Source organism: Pseudochaenichthys georgianus, chromosome 24 (assembly GCF_902827115.2).
Source record: "Pseudochaenichthys georgianus chromosome 24, fPseGeo1.2, whole genome shotgun sequence".
Lineage (NCBI taxonomy): Eukaryota > Metazoa > Chordata > Actinopteri > Perciformes > Channichthyidae > Pseudochaenichthys > Pseudochaenichthys georgianus.
Genome location: NC_047526.1, coordinates 4201345 through 4221444, shown reverse-complemented (window position 1 = coordinate 4221444; position 20100 = coordinate 4201345).

The following is a 20100-nucleotide window of genomic DNA, read 5'->3' as shown; positions in this document are numbered from 1 at the left end:
ATATGGATTTAGAGTGCATATTTGAGACTTCCAAACAGTAAACAAAAACGTAACTTATGGGTGAGTGTTTTTAGCAGAGCCATGTCCTTGTGATTCTGTTGATTATTACCTGTCTGTATTATGTTGCAGCTCAGCTGATGTTGGATTGATGGCAAAGGGAGAGGGACTTAAGTGAAGTGAAAACACAAGGTAAGTTTCAAATAGGTCAGCAATTTCCCATCCTATAGGTTGCTAGATGTATCTAACCCTTTCTCCTGTCTCCCTCTCTCAGCACAAGAACCCCAGGGGGATTCAACGGAGCCTGAAAACCTGCAATGAGACCCTCACCCTGAGCCTGAGTCTCAACTCCCAGAGCTTTGCAAGCCTCTCCCTGTTCCTTATTTTGATTAAACAGACGTTAAGCTTCCCAATGGTGTGTTCTTCGTTTTGTGAAAAATATGATTACCTCACATATGTTGTTGTTGTTGTCTTTAGTGATAGTTAAATTGCTCCTGCTGACTTGAGCCAGCCATTCTTTCCTCCTCTCTGTGTCAGTGGGGAAACTTTACATTTGTACTCCTTTCTCTGAGCGATTAAAAGGCAGCACAGCAACGTTAGCCTAACATGTATATGTTAACAGGTAAGATAGCTGTTCATACTATGTATATTTTGTAATGCTATTTTATTTATATTTAAGATGTTTACATTTTCGATTGTTTAATTCTAGTCTTTTAACTGTCTAATGTACAATGCCTTGTATTTTGCTGCTGCAGCGTAAACATTTCCCCAATTGGTATCAATAAAGTACTTCTTATTTTATCTTAATCCTCAAATATTAGCAAATGTTACTTTAAAAAAAACAAAAAATTGATGTAACTACATACACATATCAATATTGCAAATCAAAACCTTTATTCACATCCTGGTATTAATGCATTCAAATCGTGATTCAAATGGCCCGCCACGAACTCCCGGGGAATTATTGAGTCTCCCTGAACCACGTGACGATCAAGCATTTTAGACCTCCGTTGTCGCAACTCTTCTCTCGCTTTGAGTCATTGATAAAGCGCTATAATAAATGTAAGGAATTATTATTTATTATTATTATATGGCGCTGATGTATACATATGTGAGAGCAACAAGAATGCAGGGTTGTTGGTTGTTCCTAGAGTCTCTAAAAGTACAATGGGAGCCAGAGCCTTTTCTTATCAAGCTCCACTTTTGTGGAATCAGCTTCCAGTTTGTGTTCGGCGGCAGACACCCTATCCGTTTTTAAGAGTGCGCTTAAGACCTTCCTTTTTGATAAAGCTTATAGTTTAGGGCTGATTAGATTCAGCCCCTAGTTTTGCTGATATAGGCTTAGTTTGTCGGGGGACATCTTACTTCTTCCTTCTCTCTGTCTGTACCTGTGTACTCTCATGTTCAGATTAACCCAGCTTCCCCAAATGTCTTTCTTTTTGGTGTCTATATACGCTGGGATCCGGAGTCATGGATGATCCTGCGGTCCTGTGTCCTGGATCGCGAGTCGTGGCTGTGGTCCTGGATCATCGGTCCTGGATGGATATCCTCGTGGATTCATCTTCCTATTATACACACATGCATTTCCAAACATTTGGACTACCTATGTTGCAAATGTATTATCTTTTCAATTTACACACGGCATCTATTGCACGTCTGTCCGTCCTGGGAGAGGGATCCCTCCTCTGTTGCTCTCCCTGAGGTTTCTCCCATTTTTCCCTTTAAACTGGGTTTTCTTCGGAAGTTTTTCCTTGTACGATGTGAGGGTCTAAGGACAGAGGGTGTCGTATTGTCATACTGATATTCTGTACACACTGTGAAGACCACTGAGACAAATGTAACATTTGTGATATTCGGCTATATAAATAAACATTGATTGATTGATTGAACTTCTCCATGATGAAGCACATCAAATCAAAAGAGAGAAACAGACTGTCAGACGAAACACTGTTTCATCTGATGCAGCTTGGATGCACTGGCATCGATGTTGACATTCCCCTTATTGTGCGTCAGCAGAGACAGGCTACAAGTCTCTTAAATTCCAGTTAGACAACTAATGTCTGGGTTAGTGTTAATGTTTATGTCATGTTAGAGCAGGGTTTATTCTCGCCCACCACTTCCCGAGGCCCCAGGTGTGCGGCTGGGCTGAGCAGCTGTGAGCGCAGCTTTCTGCTGTGGATGAGAGGGGGGGGGGGTCTGACTTCATGTTTATGTTACTGTTAATGTTAATACACACTCTCCAATTGTTTAAAATTTGTATTCCACTGTTAAATAACCTGTTCAATACAAACATGCCACTTGTAAAAATTAAATAACATTTCTGTGAACTGATGTTTGTTTTGTGAGCTTATTAGAAGATGTTCCCTTAAAGATCGAAAAATATCAATGAAGATGTCAGACTTAGTATATTTGTTAATAATTACATGGAATTTGTGTTTTTGTACATCAATTATTTGGCCCCCACTATCATCAAAGTTGCCCATCCCTGGGTTAGACGTTAGGAGCTGATTTTTGGATTATCCAACCGCAACCTGGAGATGGCAAATCCGGATCCTTTTACGGACTCGGAGTCAGTCATTGAAGAGATCCGGATCATACGAGTCCTTTGAGTCTAGTGCTGCGTACCTGGACTCACATTCAGGTTCAGGTCCGGACTCAAGTCCAGAGGTTCAGGTTCAGGTCCGGACTTATAAGTCCGGACCTGAACCCGTGTCAAGTTGTGTGAGTAACTAAAGTTAACTTATTGTGAGCTAATTATCAATTGAAAATTAACAATAATCAACTCAAATTCAAACTCGTCAGGTTTATTGTGCTCCCTTCCAACTTGTGTCTACATTTCTCTACAAAGTACAAATGTAAAAAAACCACTTTTTGCCACTTAGTCTACAAATGACTTATGACAGCAACTACAGTGAACTACTACAAAGTTCAAACATTTATTTCATTTACCAACTAAAGTAACCGAACAGTCCCTGAGCTGACTGAGCCTAAATCCCTAAAACGTTGCTGAAAGGTAGAGTGTAGAGTAGACTATACGCATTACACTGTTACACACCTACTATACAGTCAGAGTGTACTGTACTGACTGTACACCATGTCTTTTCTACAACTCTACATGTGCACATTATAATAATAATAATAATGCATTTTATTTATTATTATTATTCAGTACATAGTGATGTACATACATACTGTTAGAAATTAAAATCAATGTTGATATGGCGTAATTTTGAATTAAATACACTATTTAATTTAAATCAGTTTTATTCTGAAAAAACCGGAAGTTCACACTATTTACTTAATACTTTTATTCTGAAAATTCTTCACTTCCGGTTAGCATTAGCATGTGGCGAAATGCTACGTTTTCAAACCGTGAATCGAAGGTGAAATCACATGTGATGTTGTCCACTGAGCACACTGGGATTAGCACTCATTTATTGACGCTGAATAACGTTTATCAGGGAATGTTTAAATAACCACAGACACCAGAATATACGTAAGTGCTAGTTTTTTTGCGAGTCCAAGTACCGGTTCCCGACGTTCCGGTTCGGCTTGCCGGTACGCAGCACTATTTGAGTCATATGAGTCAGCATCACCAAGCGTAGAAATCCTACCGGTGAAACCGAAAAGTTGTTGCATTTCACAAGCATATTAAACTAATGTTACATTAACCTCCGCTACACAGTGTCTTTTGCTTTAATAAAAAATGTTAATCACAAAAAAAAGGGTTATTTTGTGATTTGGCGAATCTGAGTCTGCTCTCTCTCGCCCGTCAGTATCAGGGTACAAATGAATCCCTTGGCGGTTCTAGTGTTCATTTACCGTTTTGTCTTCTCTTTGCAATGCTTAATCGATTTGAAACCAAGTCTAACGTAGCTTAAACTTAACGTTAGCTTTCTAGCTAACACAACACATGCACGCACCTTTCTCTGTGGGGTTTTTGTAGTGACGAATGAAGTTGGATGTTGTGGTGGTCGTGTCACTGACCTTTATGCTGCAGACCCTGCATACCTCTGTTTTCTTCTTATTAGCATCATCGACAACATAATACTTGAATCCAAACTTCACTATTTTTGGAGTAAAGCTAGCCGCTGCCATGTTAACTGACAACACACTCTCACTCCCTAAGCGTCCAATAGCGACGTTTGGTCAGTGTCCGTGGCGTCCAATTGTGACGCTCCTAGGCTCCTTCAGCGTCATAAAGGGACGCAAATAGCTTTCAACTGATTGCAATGTATTCCCATCTGCGTCGGGATTTGACGCTCATGGAAGCACGGCATTCGTTTATGTCGGCTGCCCTTAAAGGTAATGTGAGCGTCCATTCCCAGGAGTAAAGGATGGAAGAAGACACTACACTACCCATAATCCCCAGCTATCGTTTGGACTACACCATGTGCTCTTGACAAACCCCGTGATAGTCCTCAAGCTCTGTGATTGGAGAGTGTGCTCCGAGGGTTAAGCCGATTCTCGAACAGCACTTGAAATGGGATGGAACCACGGCAGACTGTCCAAAACTGGATTTGAACGGGTCCACCGCATCCCCCCTCCCCCACCCCGTCCCCAGAACTACACATGCTGGCTATTCTGTTTCGCAACATGTTCTCTATGGCACGTCTCAACTGGGAGTTGTAGTTTTAAAAGACGTTTTCGTATTTCCCATAATAAGAAGTTGCCAGTATTAAACTGTGTACATCCCTGGAGGTTTAGGGGACAGGAAACACTCACATTTAAAACATATAATTAACAAATGGTGCCCATTATGGGCAGTATTAATATATATACCCACATGCCAGCTAAGGTCAGAAGAGCTTTATTTAACAGCTGGTCTTATGTGTGTGACCCCTGTGATAACATTACATTACATTAATTGATAAGCCTGAAACATGCACTTGTCAAGGTTCAGAGGCACATTTTGAAAATATGGCAGTAGCCATCGATCAGCTTAAGATAAGATATACTTTATTGATCCAAAGTTGGAACATTTGCGTTATCAGCATGTGTAACAGTTAAATATGCAGTTGTGTTTATTTGAAAATCATTTAGTATAATCACATAAATTCTGTGTTTTATATTCAACAATTCTGTGTTCTTTATTTATTGATTGTTCAATACCTGACAAGGCCGGAGATGAAATATCTACATACATCTCATAAGAGTATAATACATTATGTATAATATCAGTTAAAATAAGTGCTTCAACATAGTTAACATTGCTGGAGGTATGCACACATATTGATAGATGTCTTGTAATGCACTATTGAGGAACCTGCAACCCAAGTTCTATTTCGTCCCTACTGACCGCCAGAGGCGGTGCTTTAGCACTGGATATGTCCATCGCGCGCATGCGCAGCTCGAGTACCAATAACAACAAAGTCACCTGTGACCCACGTGACACCGGCTATATCAGCCGGTATTGTCAGAGGATCTGTTCCTTTTCATCTTCTCGCTGCGCGAGGGTACCGTGGCTATGTTTTCGTAGCCTACAGCGTTCAGGTTTGAACGTTTGATCTGAGGGATTTCTCTGCAAACAGCTGGCCGCGTGAAGCTTCGCGACTGACAGTCGGGGCTACGGGTCATTAGACGCGTCCTCCAGGAGCTGCGCCGGCTGTGCAGAGCCTCGACAGACAGGTTTGTGTCAGCTTGTTGCTGGTGATGGCTGTGTTTCCACACCCGCTCCCAGCCAAGTTGTCCTGATTACCGTCTTATTGTTTGTGGCTTAGACTTTCTGGTGACGACAGTGTTCCCGCTTCCTCTCCCATAAAGTTGCCCTTATGCTCTTTTGAAAGTTCTGCTTGTGGCGTTGTGCCCGAGCTATCATTAGCATTTGAGTCCCAGCTTTGGCTGTGTCCCTCATTCAATTTAGTATGGAAAGCCAAGAGTGTCATATTTTAAACCCGTTTTTCGTTTAGATGCAGAAAGTAAGGTAAGTACTTTCTATTTTCTAGAAGCTATTATCTGGTCTTAACATTTGTGTTCTGACTTGGTCGCTTGATTGTTAGCAGCAGCCGCTTGGCTAACACCTTGCTGTTGAGCTTAACTATTAACTCAGGGCAGTGCTCCCACTCCCTGTAGCATAGGGTTTGATTGCAGTAGCGCTAGTTTGTTGTATTACTGCTCCTAGTACTAGACTTCTAGCACTAGGATGATATGCAGAGAACATCTTCACGGCGGGTGCTGTGTGCTCGGCATGTGCGGTTACTACTGTAACCAGACACGGTTCTATGCGGGCTGTTCTCTTTCTTAGAAGCTAATTATCTGGTCTTAACATTGTGTTCTGACTTGGTTGCTTGATTGTTAGCAGCAGCCGCTTGGCTAACACCTTGCATGTACGGTTAAGCTTCATTATTTAACTCAGCCGGTGAGGGCAGTGCTCTCGCTGCTGCTCCCGGTAAACGCATGGTATGGTTGCAGTAGCGCTATATCGTGGTATTTACTGCTCCTAGTACTAGACTCCTAGCACTAGGACGATATGCAGAGAACAATCTTCACTGTGTGTGCGCCGTGTGCTCTGCATGTATGGCCATTAAGGAGGATTTCATCCTCCCAATATTATATTGTCTAGTGGGCAGCCGTTGGCTGACACTTTTAGGCACCGGCCACAGTTACTATTGTAACTAATAGTAACTGTAATTACTACTGTAACTACGGTTCCAAGCTGTGTAAGTACTGGCCATAGTTACTACTGTAACTACGGTTCTAAACCATGTAAGTACTGGCCATAGTTACTACTGTAACTATGGTTCCAAGCCGTGCAAGTACTGGCCAGAGCTACTACTGTAACTACGGCTCTATGCTGTGTAAGTATCCAAGCCATGTAAGTACTGGCCATAGTTACTACTGTAACTACGGTTCCAAGCCGTGCAAGTACTGGCCAGAGTTACGACTGTAACTACGGTTCTAAGCCGTGTAAGTACTGGCCATAGTTACTACTGTAACTACGGTTAGATGCCGTGTGAGCCCTGGCCATGGTTACTGCTGTAACTACGGCTCTGTGCTATTCTATTCTTTAGAAGCTAGTTATCTGGTCTTAAACATGTGTGTTATTTGACTTGATCTCGCTTGATCGTTAGCAGCAGCCGCTCGGCTAACGTCTTGCGTATACTGTTAGCTTCTTTATTTTACCCAGCTAGGTGAAGGCAGTGCTCTCGCTCCCGCTCCCTCTACCGGTAATGCGGATGTAGCTACATCCCTTTTTCTGTTCGGCGAGTAGTAGCACCGCTCTACTCTTCCCGTTCAGCAGGTAGCCGGTGAAGGCTGTGTTCCTGCACCCGCTCCCGGTTACACTGCATCTGGCGTTCGACTCTAACTTAACCAGTGAAGGCAGTTCTCGCCCCCACTCCTGGTAGACGCCAAACGGCCTCGTTTTTTCGTTAAGCAGGTAGCCGGTGAAGGCTGTGTTCCCGCACCCGCTCCCGGTTACACTGCATCTGGCATTCGTCTCTAACTCAACCAGTGAAGGCAGTTCTCGCCCCCGCTCCTGGTAGACGCCAAACCGCCTTGTTTTTTCTGTTAAGCAGGTAGCTGGTGAAGGCTGTGTTCCCGCACCCGCTCCCGGTTACGCTGCATCTGGCATTCGTCTCTAACTCGACCAGTGAAGGCAGTGTTCTCGCCCCCGCTCCTGGTAGACGCGGAACTGCCTTGTTTCTCCGTTAAGCAGGTAGCCGGTGAAGGCTGTGTTCCCGCACCCGCTCCCGGTTACACTGCATCTGGCATTCGTCTCTAACTCAACCAGTGAAGGCAGTTCTCGCCCCCGCTCCTGGTAGACGCCAAACTGCCTTGTTTTTCTGTTAAGCAGGTAGCTGGTGAAGGCTGTGTTCCCGCACCCGCTCCCGGTTACACTGCATCTGGCATTCGTCTCTAACTCAACCAGTGAAGGCAGTTCTCGCCCCCGCTCCTGGTAGACGCCAAACTGCCTTGTTTTTCTGTTAAGCAGGTAGCTGGTGAAGGCTGTGTTCCCGCTCCCGGTTACGCTGCATCTGGCATTCGTCTCTAACTCAACCAGTGAAGGCAGTGTTCTCGCCCCCGCTCCTGGTAGACGCTAAACTGCCTTGTTTCTTCTGTTAAGCAGGTAGCTGGTGAAGGCTGTGTTCCCGCACCCGCTCCCGGTTACGCTGCATCTGGCATTCGTCTTAATTTAACCAGTGAAGGCAGTGTTCTCGCCCCCGCTCCTGGTAGACGCTAAACTGCCTGGTTCCGTTAAGCAGGTAGCTGGTGAAGGCTGTGTTCCCGCACCCGCTCCCGGTTACGCTGCATCTGGCACTCGCCTCTAGCTCAGCCAGTGAAGGCAGTGTTTTCGCCCCCGCTCTTGGTAAACTGCCTTATTTACTAATCCAGCTAGGTGAAGGCAGTGATCTCGCTCCCGCTCCCTCTGCCGTAACGTGGGTGTAATTACATCCCTCTTTCTGTTCGGCGAGTAGCAGCAACGCTCTACTCTTTCCATTAAGCAGGTAGCTGGTGAAGGCTGTGTTCCCGCACCCGCTCCCGGCTACGCTGCATCTGGCTACCTACAGAATGGTTCATTCATGTAGCGCCTGTAGGGTTTCTCTTGAGCCCGAGGACGGCCACGACCGCTGCCCCTCCTGCCTCGGCCGCTTCTGGCGGTCAGTGGGGACGAAATTCGAGCATCTGAGGGAGCTGTAGCTGCATGCCTCGGGTGCTCAGAGTGGCTCGAATCACTGAGGTGGAACGTCTGGCAGCAGCCAACAGACACCTCTCCTTGTCACGTACTCCTCCAGATCAATTCGGCCGTTCCCGGCGACTTGAGGGAGCGATGGCTTTGTGCCCCCCCAATAGAAGGACTAGAAATAGGCTGTCCTCTAAAGTGGATCGGCTAGCTGCCGATAGGGGCATGATGAAGTCGCCTCTTGGCCCTTCAGCCTGGGCCCGGTGTAGGGCCCCCCCCCCCTCCTTCGGTTGGCGCCCCTGTGCCCACTCCCAGCAGGCCCAGGGGCCGCTCTAGCAGCCGCACTCAGCCGCTGGATTACAGGGGTGGTCTGCAGAGGTCTTAGCGGCCCACTCAACCGCCTCCCTATGACTTTCGTGCCCCATGTCGCCCGCCTTCCAGGCGGCCTCGTGCCCCAGAGCCTTACCGGAACCCCCCAAGAGGCTCCAGGGTCCGGGGGGCTGGGCTCTGAAATCCCGGGGGTGGTCGGCGGCTGCTTTCCCAGCAGCAGCTCAGTTTCTGGGCAGTCTGTACTTCCGTCCCTTGGGTGGTTTTCACCTTAACCCAGGGGTACGGACCTCAGCTCCGGCCCCTAGCCTTCGGCTGGGTCTAATTGACAGTCGTCAGCGATCCGGCAGGGGCCGTAGCTCTGGGCCAAGAGTTGTCCGTCCTTTTGTCCAAGGACGCAATCAACCCAGTAAGACCCTCTGCTTAGCCAGGGGGTTCTACTCGGCATACTTTCTCGTGAGCAAGAAAGTCGGCGGATTTCGCCCGATCTTGGACCTCGCCTGATCTTGGACGTCAGAGGAATCAACAGATTCCTGAAGGTGCTGCCATTCTATATGCTGACTACTGCATACGCACAGGTGGAGTGGTTCCCAACCGAGGGATGCCTACTTCCACGTGGGCCGGGCAAGAGGGTGCCTTATATTCAGTTCCTCCGGCCCTTGGGCAGACTGGCAGCTGCCTCGACCGCTGGGCCCTTAGGCCCGCGGTCGTTGCGCCCCATGCAGATGTGGCTGATAAGCCTTCACTTGGACGCCAAGTGGCACAGGCACAGTGAAGTCAGGGTGTCGCAGCATTGCTCCACTCTCCGTCACGCTGGAGGGGCAGGGCCTATCTCTGGTAGGCGTGCCCATGGGCGCCATCCCAACCCGCCAGGAGACCATCACCATAGGTGCATGTCTCTCAGGGTGGGGTGCAGTGCGGCAGGGCAGGACCGTTCAGGGTCAGTGGTCTGCCCAGCAGAGTGCGTGCCGGCTCAACGTGCTAGAGCTTCAGGCCGTGCAGCTTGCACTCACGCACTTTCTACCCCAACTGGGGGGCAAGAATGTGCGTGTTCCTTGGGGACAGCATGTACATTGTTGCTTAGACAACAGTCCCTTCTAGATAGTGGATGTTCTCACTCCACTCTGAATTTATGTGGCTGCGATTCTGCCCAACATGTTCGGGTCGACGGCGCCACGGCGGGGTGCCACAGGTCGGTGTCCCTCTTTATGAGAGGGGCTTTACGGCAGCATCCCCCTTGCACCCCGAGGGCTCCGGCTTGGGACCTGCCCTTGCTGCCGGATGCCCTATCACCTCCTCCCTTCGAGCCCCTGGCCCAGGTGGGGCTTAGGTGGCTGCCTACAAAGGCAGCATTTCTGCTTGCCATAGCCTCAGGGAAGTGAGTCGGGGAGTTGCATGTCCTCTCCATAAACAATACATGCCCGAGGTGAGACTCTCAGGCGTTGCCCTTTGGGCAAATGTGGCATTCCCGCCCGGGGTCCTTCCACAAACTCACTTCAATCAGCCTGCCCAGCTGGCACGCTTTGACATTCAGGAGTACGGCACATCGAAGTTGCTGTGCCCGGGGGGTGCCCAAAGGGCGTATATCAAGGCTACTGCCTGTATACGGCAGGAGGAGCAACTCTTGAGTTTGCCCTGGCGGCACTAAAGGAGGTTAGGCCCTCTAACCAGTGGCTTCCCCACTGGGTTGTCGATACCATCTCACAGGCTTACGGGGCCAGTGGCCGCCCCCTGCCACCAGGCTGAGATGCCACTCTACAAGGAGCATCTCAACATATTGGACTGCCCTGAGAGGGGTGCCCCTGGAGACCATCTGCGCCGCGGCGTCGTGGGCGTCTTCTGGCACATTCTCCAGTTGTCATCAGGTCAATGTCGCCACTCCCCATTCTTTGGGCGTGGTCCTTTTGCCGAGCTCCGCTGCTTCCAGTGGTGAGCAATGGCTTGGATTCTTCATGACATTGTTGGTATAGGTCATCCAGTGCTAAAGCACCGCCTCTGGCGGTCAGTAGGGACGAAATAGAACGATAGTTACGGCTATAACTACGGTTCTATGAGTCCCGGATGACCGCCAGAGTTCCCTGTCACTCAGAATTCTTGTGTGCTCGCGAGAAGATTCGGGAAACAGATCCTCTGACAATACCGGCTGATATAGCCGGTGTCACTTGGGTCACAGGTGACTTTGTTGTTATTGGTACTCGAGCTGCGCATGCGCGCGATGGACATATCCAGTGCTAAAGCACCGCCTCTGGCGGTCATCCGGGACTCATAGAACCGTAGTTACAGCCGTAACTATCGTTTTTCATTCAGTGCAGAACTACACCACAGTTGTGTAGGCCTATATGATATGTCAATAAACCTTAGAAAATCTTGAAATCTTGAAAGGGATGTGCAAAATAGTCATTACATACAGTCTTTAATTAACAATTAGTAGAGAATAACGAGTAATGAATATACTTTATAGGGATCGTATTAATATCTAATAATAAAAATATTGAAATTCAATAACATGCTTTAACCACCAGGTGTCCCTTTATATCAGCTGTGCACCTTTATGGTGTAAATACAGCCTATCTACCAACTGGATCAAATATAAAAGTGAGCCGAATTAGTGTTGATACTGCAAGGAGACGTATTGTGTGAAAAGAAATGTAAGATGTTGTTTAATGGCTGATATATTTATGATCCACGTCACGTTATCAGTTCCTCATGTTTGTCTTCTCATCAGGGCTCTATAAATACAGAACTACGGCAGATATGTAATATGTAATGCAGCCGAACCGTGTATTACAATGCCGTTATGTGATGACTTTCAAAGAGAAAAGCAAGCACACTCGGAATAAGGTATTATTATTATTATTTTGGTCTGTTTCCGGTATTTGTTAATGACGATGTGCTCTGAGATGTGAGCCTGGAATTGCACAGGGGGGAAATAACGTATCTTTAGATGCGGATTTTGTTAAACTAATATGTTTAGGCTGTGGACCAACACTATACATTGACGGGGAAGGGGGTAGCAATAAAGATAACACCATTAAACAGTTACACAACATAACAGAAATAATATCGACAGCAGCGTCCCTAGCAACCACCTTGGTAACAATGAAAACGTCGCGATTTCCTGAAGTAATCTTCGTAATAACTAGCAAACTAAAGATCATGTACATCCACTGCACACATAATCTGAAATAACAACTCATATTTCTCGCATCAAATGACATCAAAACGCATTTTAATGGCCAAACTAACTTTAAAATAGGCATTTTACACCCAGAATAAAACGAATTTCGGCCATGTTTTCTTTTTCTGCAGGGAGAAATTTGAAGATCACGTGACATAGACGCCAGCCATCGGAATGAATGGTGAAAAAAACAGGGTTTGTCAAACAGAGCACATGGTGTAGGCCAAATGATAGCTGGGGATGCTCACATTGCCTTTAAGGGCAGCCGGCATAAACGAATGCCCTGCTTCCATGAGCGTCAAATCCCGACGCAGATGGGAATACATTGCAATCAGTTGAAAGCTATTTGCGTCCCTTTATGACGCTGAAGGAGCCTAGGAGCGTCACAATTGGACGCCACGGACACTGACCAAACGTCGCTATTGGACGCTTAGGGAGTGAGAGTGTGTTGTAACTGAGACTCCTGCCTTCTAGTGGGTTGCCAGGTTTACGCGCATGGCGCTATAATCACGTTTTTCGAAAAAACTAAACGTAATATCTCACTACAAAAACAAACGCAAATATTTAATTTTAAACAGTCAAGTCCTTTAAGTCATCTATCTCTATCTATCTAAGTCATGAATACCAAGTCAAAGTCAAGTCTTTTATCAATGTTAGTCAAGCAAGTCTCAAGTCAAAAAATATGCGACTCGAGTCTGACTCGAGTTAAGTCATGTGACTCAGGTCCCCACCTCTGGTATATGCTCTTAAAGTGCACCAGATTGATGCTTTTAACTTAAAAAAAATCTTCCCGGGGAAGAATGCCCCCGGACCCCCTGAGGAGGTTCACCCCCTACTTAAATCATGTTTACATGGGTAGGATACTAAATACGTTTGCACACATCTTGTGTCCATATATTTTTGTTTTGGTGGTCATGCCACAACCGTGCGCGTGAATCAAATATATCTGGATTAAGAGGTTGCTTTTTATTTGCACAACAAGAAAGAAAGGCGAAATGAATAGGCTGTTATTTTAGTTTTTTTAAGCAGAGGTCAATCATGTGTACAGCCCTCAGGGGATGTTGTAAAATTGAAATGGCCCTTGAGAGGAAAAAGGTTCCCCACCCCTGCTTTAAAATATAAGGGAAGGTTAGGGTGGGGGGTATAGGACTATCAAACTTGATCAATCGGCTTGGGGGGGGGGGCTGCTATGAGTAGACAGAGGAGAAGAGATGAGTTGAGGGACTCGAATTGGACTAGTTTTAGTTTGGACTTGGGGCGGACAGGAGTCTGGCAGTGGTTGCGTTACGGCCCGTCCACACAGCGGCGTGCGTTGAGGCTTCCAACGCTTCTGCCCATTCACTTTGAATGGGGTGACGTCACTTTTAGCCGAACTGCATTTTGGGAAGCGACGTGGAGTGTTGCTGGCGTAGCTGGCGTCAAAAGTTGAGCAATGTTCAACTTTCAACTTTTGACGCGTCAGCCAATGAAATCCCGTTTATGCAAATCTGCCAGTCCAGCGCTAGCCAATCAAACCGGGTGTATGCTGGGAGAGACTACGCAGGTCTTTTCCTCATATTCCAAAAAATGGAGGAGAAATTAATTATAGCGGTAGTGAATCACCCGGTGCTATATGATCAGTCTCTGTTCATTTACCGGGATACAAACCGGAGGAGCCAGGCATGGAGGGAGGTGGCAGAGACAGTGGGTGGAACTGGTAGGTTTTCGCCAGTTTGGGGAGTTTATATTATATATGATATTCTGAACAAACTGTGCTGTTGTATTAGCTGTAACGTGTCTCTACTGTAGGCTAGTTTTATTATATGTACAGCACTTTGGCTCGACCAAAAATCGTTTATAAATGTTTATAAATGTGCTATATAAATAAAAGTTGATTTGATATATCCAGTGTACTTAATTTTAACATTGAATGGACAGCTTGCAGGCATAGACAGTATATTTAGCCAGCATGGAATGTAGCATAAAATAGCACCATAGACATTAATGTCATAAATGTTCATCATATAAAGTGTGAATGTAAAACCTTTTATGCAAATGACAGTGATAAAGGGATTTGCTTTTCATTAATGTAGGAATAATTTAGTCAATTCTTCAAGTAGTTCAACAAATTAACTTTATTATTTCATTTCATTAGAGGAATTGTGCAGGACAAGGTGGAAGTCTCTGAGGGACAGGTTCCGGAAGGAGAAAGCTAGGGAGAAGGAGGCAAAAAGAAGCGGGGCAGGGTCGTCAGGGGGATATAAGCCCTGGCGTTTCACGGCAGTGATGGGTTTTTTAACCCCATTTCTCATTGACCGTGAGACGTCCAGCAATATCCCCCGGCAAACCCTGCCTCCACCCCCCTGTACTACTCCTGACCCCAGCCAGGTGCCAGAGGATGAGAGCCAAAGCCAGCTAGATGAAAGCCTTGGTGAGACTCAGCCAGCCAGCAGCCAGCAAGCCGAGGCAGGGCAGACAGGAGAGGAGGAGGATAATGTTGAGGGCCGGGGAAAAAGGAGAAGGGGAAGGGAGATGTCCGCCTTTGAGAAAGGGTTGCTGTCAGCCATCGCTCCTGTTCTCTCCATGCCACTACCTCAACCTCGTCCAGTGGTGGAGGTGGAGGAGGACGAGGACGAGTTGTTTCTCCGGGGCCTCTTGCCTTCATTGCGAAGGATTTCCATGGCAAAGAAAATAAGGCTGAAATTTGCCATTCATAAGGCATTTTTTGAAGCAGAGCAGGAGGAAGACTGATTCATCCCTTTTTTTTTTGTTATTTACAGCCATACTGATCCACACTACATGTGTTACACTCATCACTGCACTCATCACTGCACACACTTCACTCACAATATTATAAATAAAAGTTATTTAAAGTATGTTATGGCTATACTGTGTCTTCACCTATTCATGTCGTTTGTCAGTTACAACATACGGAAGATACAGAAGCTTCATGTATGTCGATGTATAATGTGCTGTCTTCTGTATAATTGTTCATGTGAATACCTGTTGAAATCACGAGTGGTTTATCAGTAAAAACAGGGCTGAAGGAAAAAGGTTGTTAGCAATGCATAATATCAATTTAAGAAACATGTTTATTAGGAATGTTTGTTTTTTAAATGGCTCATATGGAATATTTGCTTTTTAAAGAAAATATGGGTAGCTCTTAAAAGAGCTTTTGGTTTGGAGGCTCTTAAAAGAGCCATGGTGACCCTACACCACCTTATGCTGCCATGGCACTGCACCCTCCTCATTGAAATAGCTGCAGAAGGTGTCCCTCAGTTGGAGCGATCTGCGTGTGGCGTTGTTGGAGCCCATCCTTGGTGCATCACGCAGGGTTGGAGTAGCTGGAGCTTCATCCGTGGACTCTGCGATAGGTGTGCGTGATGTCCTTCCTATCGTCTTCCTGCGGAGGAAGTTGTGCAACACACAGGTGGCCTTCACACACAACTCTGCTACCTCCGGGCTGGTGGTGATGACACGCCGGAACATTCTCCACTGGGATGAGAGGATGCCAAACGCACATTCAACCACCAACCTGGCCCGGCTGAGGCGGTAGTTGAACAGCCTCCTTTCACGTGTGAGCTGACGTCCAGGGAACGGACGCAGCAGGTTGTCCATCAGCGGAAAAGCCTCATCCCCAACAAACACATGGGGAAGAAGGCCGAGCCGCTCTGCTCCTGGGATGACGGTGTCAGGTGGGAGCTGCAGACTGCCATCTCTGAGGCTCTCTCCAAATGCAGAATTCCGCAGGCTCCCACCGTCGCTGCTCCTTCCAAAGCCTCCGACATCCACTACCCTGAAGAGGTACTGGGCATCCACGACAGCCAGCAGTACCAAGAAGTGGGTGGACTTATAGTTGAAGTACAGGGACCCAGAATTTGACGAAGCCTGGATCACCACGTGCTTCCCAGACATGGCACCAATGCAATTCGGAAAGTTCCAGCGCTCCTGGAACTCAGCAGCGATGGCTCTCCAGTCCTCAGTCTGTGGTACCGGCATGGTCTCCTCAACCAGGGCGGTCCAGATGGCACCCGCAACCTCCCTGACAATGACAGCCACGGTTGCATGCCCGACCCGATAGCTGAATGCTATGGTCCTGTATGAGTCACCTGTTGCCAGGTACCTGAGAAAAAAATAATATACATGATTAAAAAAAATTATATGTCTATACACACACACACACACACACACACACACACACACACACACACACACACACACACACACACACACACACACACACACACACACACACACACACACACACACACACACACACACACACACACACACACACACACACACACACACACACACACACACACACACACACACACACACACACACACACACACACACACACACACACACACGTTACAGAAGTAGAAATACACAAAACGTACCGTAGGCAGATGGCGAGTCGCTCGGCGGGTCCGATTGACAAACGCATATGGGTGTCTGCTTTTGAAATCAGTGGACCCACTTTTCCGAGCAACTCGTCGAACACGTCTTTGCTCATCCTGAAGTACTGCTGAAACAGTTCACCATCCAGGCGGAGCTGTTGGACCAGAACGTGGTATTCCCCCCGTTGCAGACGTTTACTGAGTATCGGATGTACCCAACAGCGACGCACACTACATGGCCTCCTGCGAGATATTGCATACACTAAAGCCACCCTTGCTACTACACTTGCCCATGCTACCCTTGCTACAAAACCGGCATCCATTTTGGCAATAGTGGAGAAGAACCGGGCTTTTCCTTTTTTGCTATGTCGGGGGCGGGAGATTCATGTGATTGGTTATTGGTCACGTTGACTCCCCAAGCTTCAGACACGCCCACCGCCAAGCGTCAATGCACGCCGCTGTGTCGACGGTCCGTTAGACTTTTTCGTTGTCCATCATTTTGACGGACAGGATCGTAAAATTTCCGTCATAATCCATTATTACCCGTCATTTTATTTTTCATGTTTTAATGATGAGATGGGACATATTTAATATTTATGTTTGGGTACTGAGCAGTAGGGTTGGGTATCGTTTGAATTTCCACGATTCTGATTCCGATTCTACTTTTCGATTCCGATTCTTTGAGGGGCAGGGTAAAAAAATGAGACATGCTTCTTCCACCAAAAAAATTACATTTATTCAAGAAACTTTTACACAGGTTAGTTTACAGTAATATTCACATTAATCAGTCTGTTTATATTCACTGCTATGTAACTGTAACCTGAGAACCACTGAAGCTACAGTCCAACTTTTAAAGGAACCCCCCCCCCCATTTAAAGACAGTTCCTGTTGAGAAAAACAAGCATATCTGCCTTCTCAGGCATACCGGGAAGAAATGTTTGAACATTTTAAAGTAAAATGCTTCAATCTGGTGCACACGCAGAATTACTAGAGACTCGATCTAGGGGGTACAACTCTAAACACCCATATGAAAAAGATTGGTTTACATTTTAATGATCAAATAAGTATGTGAACATAACCAATAACCTACTATAGCCAATAACACAAATGTAACATATTTTATTTTTGTTGTCCATTCATCTTATTTTACTTTTTTATTCATGCATATTTTTTTTATCTCTCCAGTTTAAAACGATATGTCTGGTTTACTGTCCTATAGTAGGGGACACCAGGGACAGTTGTAACACGGGTCGGTTGAAACACCTTCAATATCTCCAATCACAAACAAGCTCGAGTGATGAAACTCACTCTGCACATGCGCAGTTAGATGGTAAGATCGCTGAGAAAAAAGGAGCCACGTTTGAATTTCTCGCGTAAGATATCAGCAAAAGTGTGTTTCTGAGGTAAAATATGTCTTTTTTGGATACTGTCTTGAGTTCAAATGTCTAGGAATCCAAACTAGTATTATTAGAATCACTGTTTTGTAAGCTACAAATATAACTAGCTAAATATGGGTCAAGCTAGCAACCAGGCAGGTTCACAGGGGGTGGAAGCAAGACTGGTGGTCCTGGGACGGGTGTAACGGGACGGTTGTAACATGGCACATTTACAATGATGGCTCATTTGCTTGAATGATCAATTGTTCATTCAAGCATACAGTTGTATTGTCGATTGGTGTGCATTGTCCCTGTACAAATAAACAGAATAAAATACTGTACAGTAGGCCTAAAGTGTGTGTGTGTGTGTGTGTGTGTGTGTGTGTGTGTGTGTGTGTGTGTGTGTGTGTGTGTGTGTGTGTGTGTGTGTGTGTGTGTGTGTGTGTGTGTGTGTGTGTGTGTGTGTGTGTGTGTGTGTGTGTGTTTACAGTATGCCAAATGTCAGAAAGAGGAAGACAGACAGGGGCGTGCCACTTGCTCTGCTGCAGAGGGCCTCAAATGGAGTTGAGAAGGGCCAATCATTCAGGGAAGTGGCAAAGTCCCTGGATATATGCCATGTCACCCTGTACCGGTTCCATACAAAGAGGCTGAGGTTGGAGAGTCAGGGATCACAAACACCCCCAAGAGTAGGCTACTGGACACCAAAGAAGGTGTTCTCAACAGAGCAGGAGATGCTTTTGAGAGACTACCTGATGGAGGCAGCTGATTTATATTATGGTCTCAGCTTAAAGGAGGTAGGTCTACATAATTAAGGTAGAAGCACCTCTCAGAGAACAGTGTAATCCTTCACAGAGGATGATGCTGTGTGTGTCATCTGTTATCCTGTTCATTGTTTGTTGGAGGATGTGTGAAACCGAATTCAAATCATGTTGCCTTAGAATTTGACAGCTTTCCCTATTTGTTGTCATGTAGTGTGAAAAAAGGTAACTGTTATTAACATGTTACAACCGTGCCTGGCATGTGCTACAACTGTCCCTGTACACAAGGACAGTTGTAACAGTTGAGTTTAAAAAAAAATACAACCTCTACTTATTTAATAAAAACATCTTAAATACATTGTTTCAGTAGCTGACGTATTGATATTGTATAATATAGCAAAATGGCTATCCTATTGTAAATGGTTTTTTACTTATTGGGGGAAAACCCAAACAGTGTTGCAACTGTCCCTGGTCTCCCCTATACATTGGAATGATTTCAAACCTGTTTTATCCCAAGTGTTTACATAAATTGTGACCAAACCGCTTGAACTTAGACTAAAGTGAACTGAATCTAAACACTCAAGAGTCCTTTACCTCACTGAGCTGTAGTTATCAGCCTCTCAGTCTGACTGGAGAGGACTCTCCCTCCACATTATTGTAGAAACATCTTCTTCTTATATCCGTTAGAGCAGCTAGCACCTGAGTCTATTAACAACAGCGCTGGTACGGTGCACACTCCCTCTCTCACTCGCTCACTCGCACTTTGGCTGTGAGCTGCGGGCGCCAGATAAGCCAACATCCCCCATTTTCATCACTTACAGTGCCCATCCTACAGGGCAAATGAAAAGTGTAACCGGGGTGAAAAGGGTGTGACATTTACTTAATTATGAATATTGTTACATCAAGGCCGAAAATCAGGATGAGCACCAACGGTCAACAATGTGTTTTCCCTCCCAGAGCTGTCAGCGCAGCGCCTCCCTAGATCTGGCGCCCTAGGCGAACATCTATAACGCCAGTACACGGGCCGGCCCTGGTCCCAGGTTAAGCTGTAGGAAGTGTAGGTACAACGCTACATTTCCCGCCCCGCTGCAGTCATGCAGTAGGCTACGGAGAGCGGCGAGAAACATTTCCTCAGGCATCGAAAAGCAGAACCGAAATTCACATTTCTAAATGATGCCGTTGGAATCTAAATGTTGGAACCGGTTCCGAACCTGAACCGGTTCTCGGTACCCAACCCTACTGAGCAGCAAATGTTCATTCATTCATTTTTTTTTAATGATTCATACAGAACTTTTAAGGGCATGGAGAAAGAAAAAGATGAACAGAGACACCGACCGTGTGGTCACTTTTCATGTCAACACGAACATGAATGATTTATTTTTTCCTGCACTGCAGAGGGGGGCAGAGGCCGCTAAAAACACTGCGACCATTGTGCCTAAACAGGAAAATATGAACCATG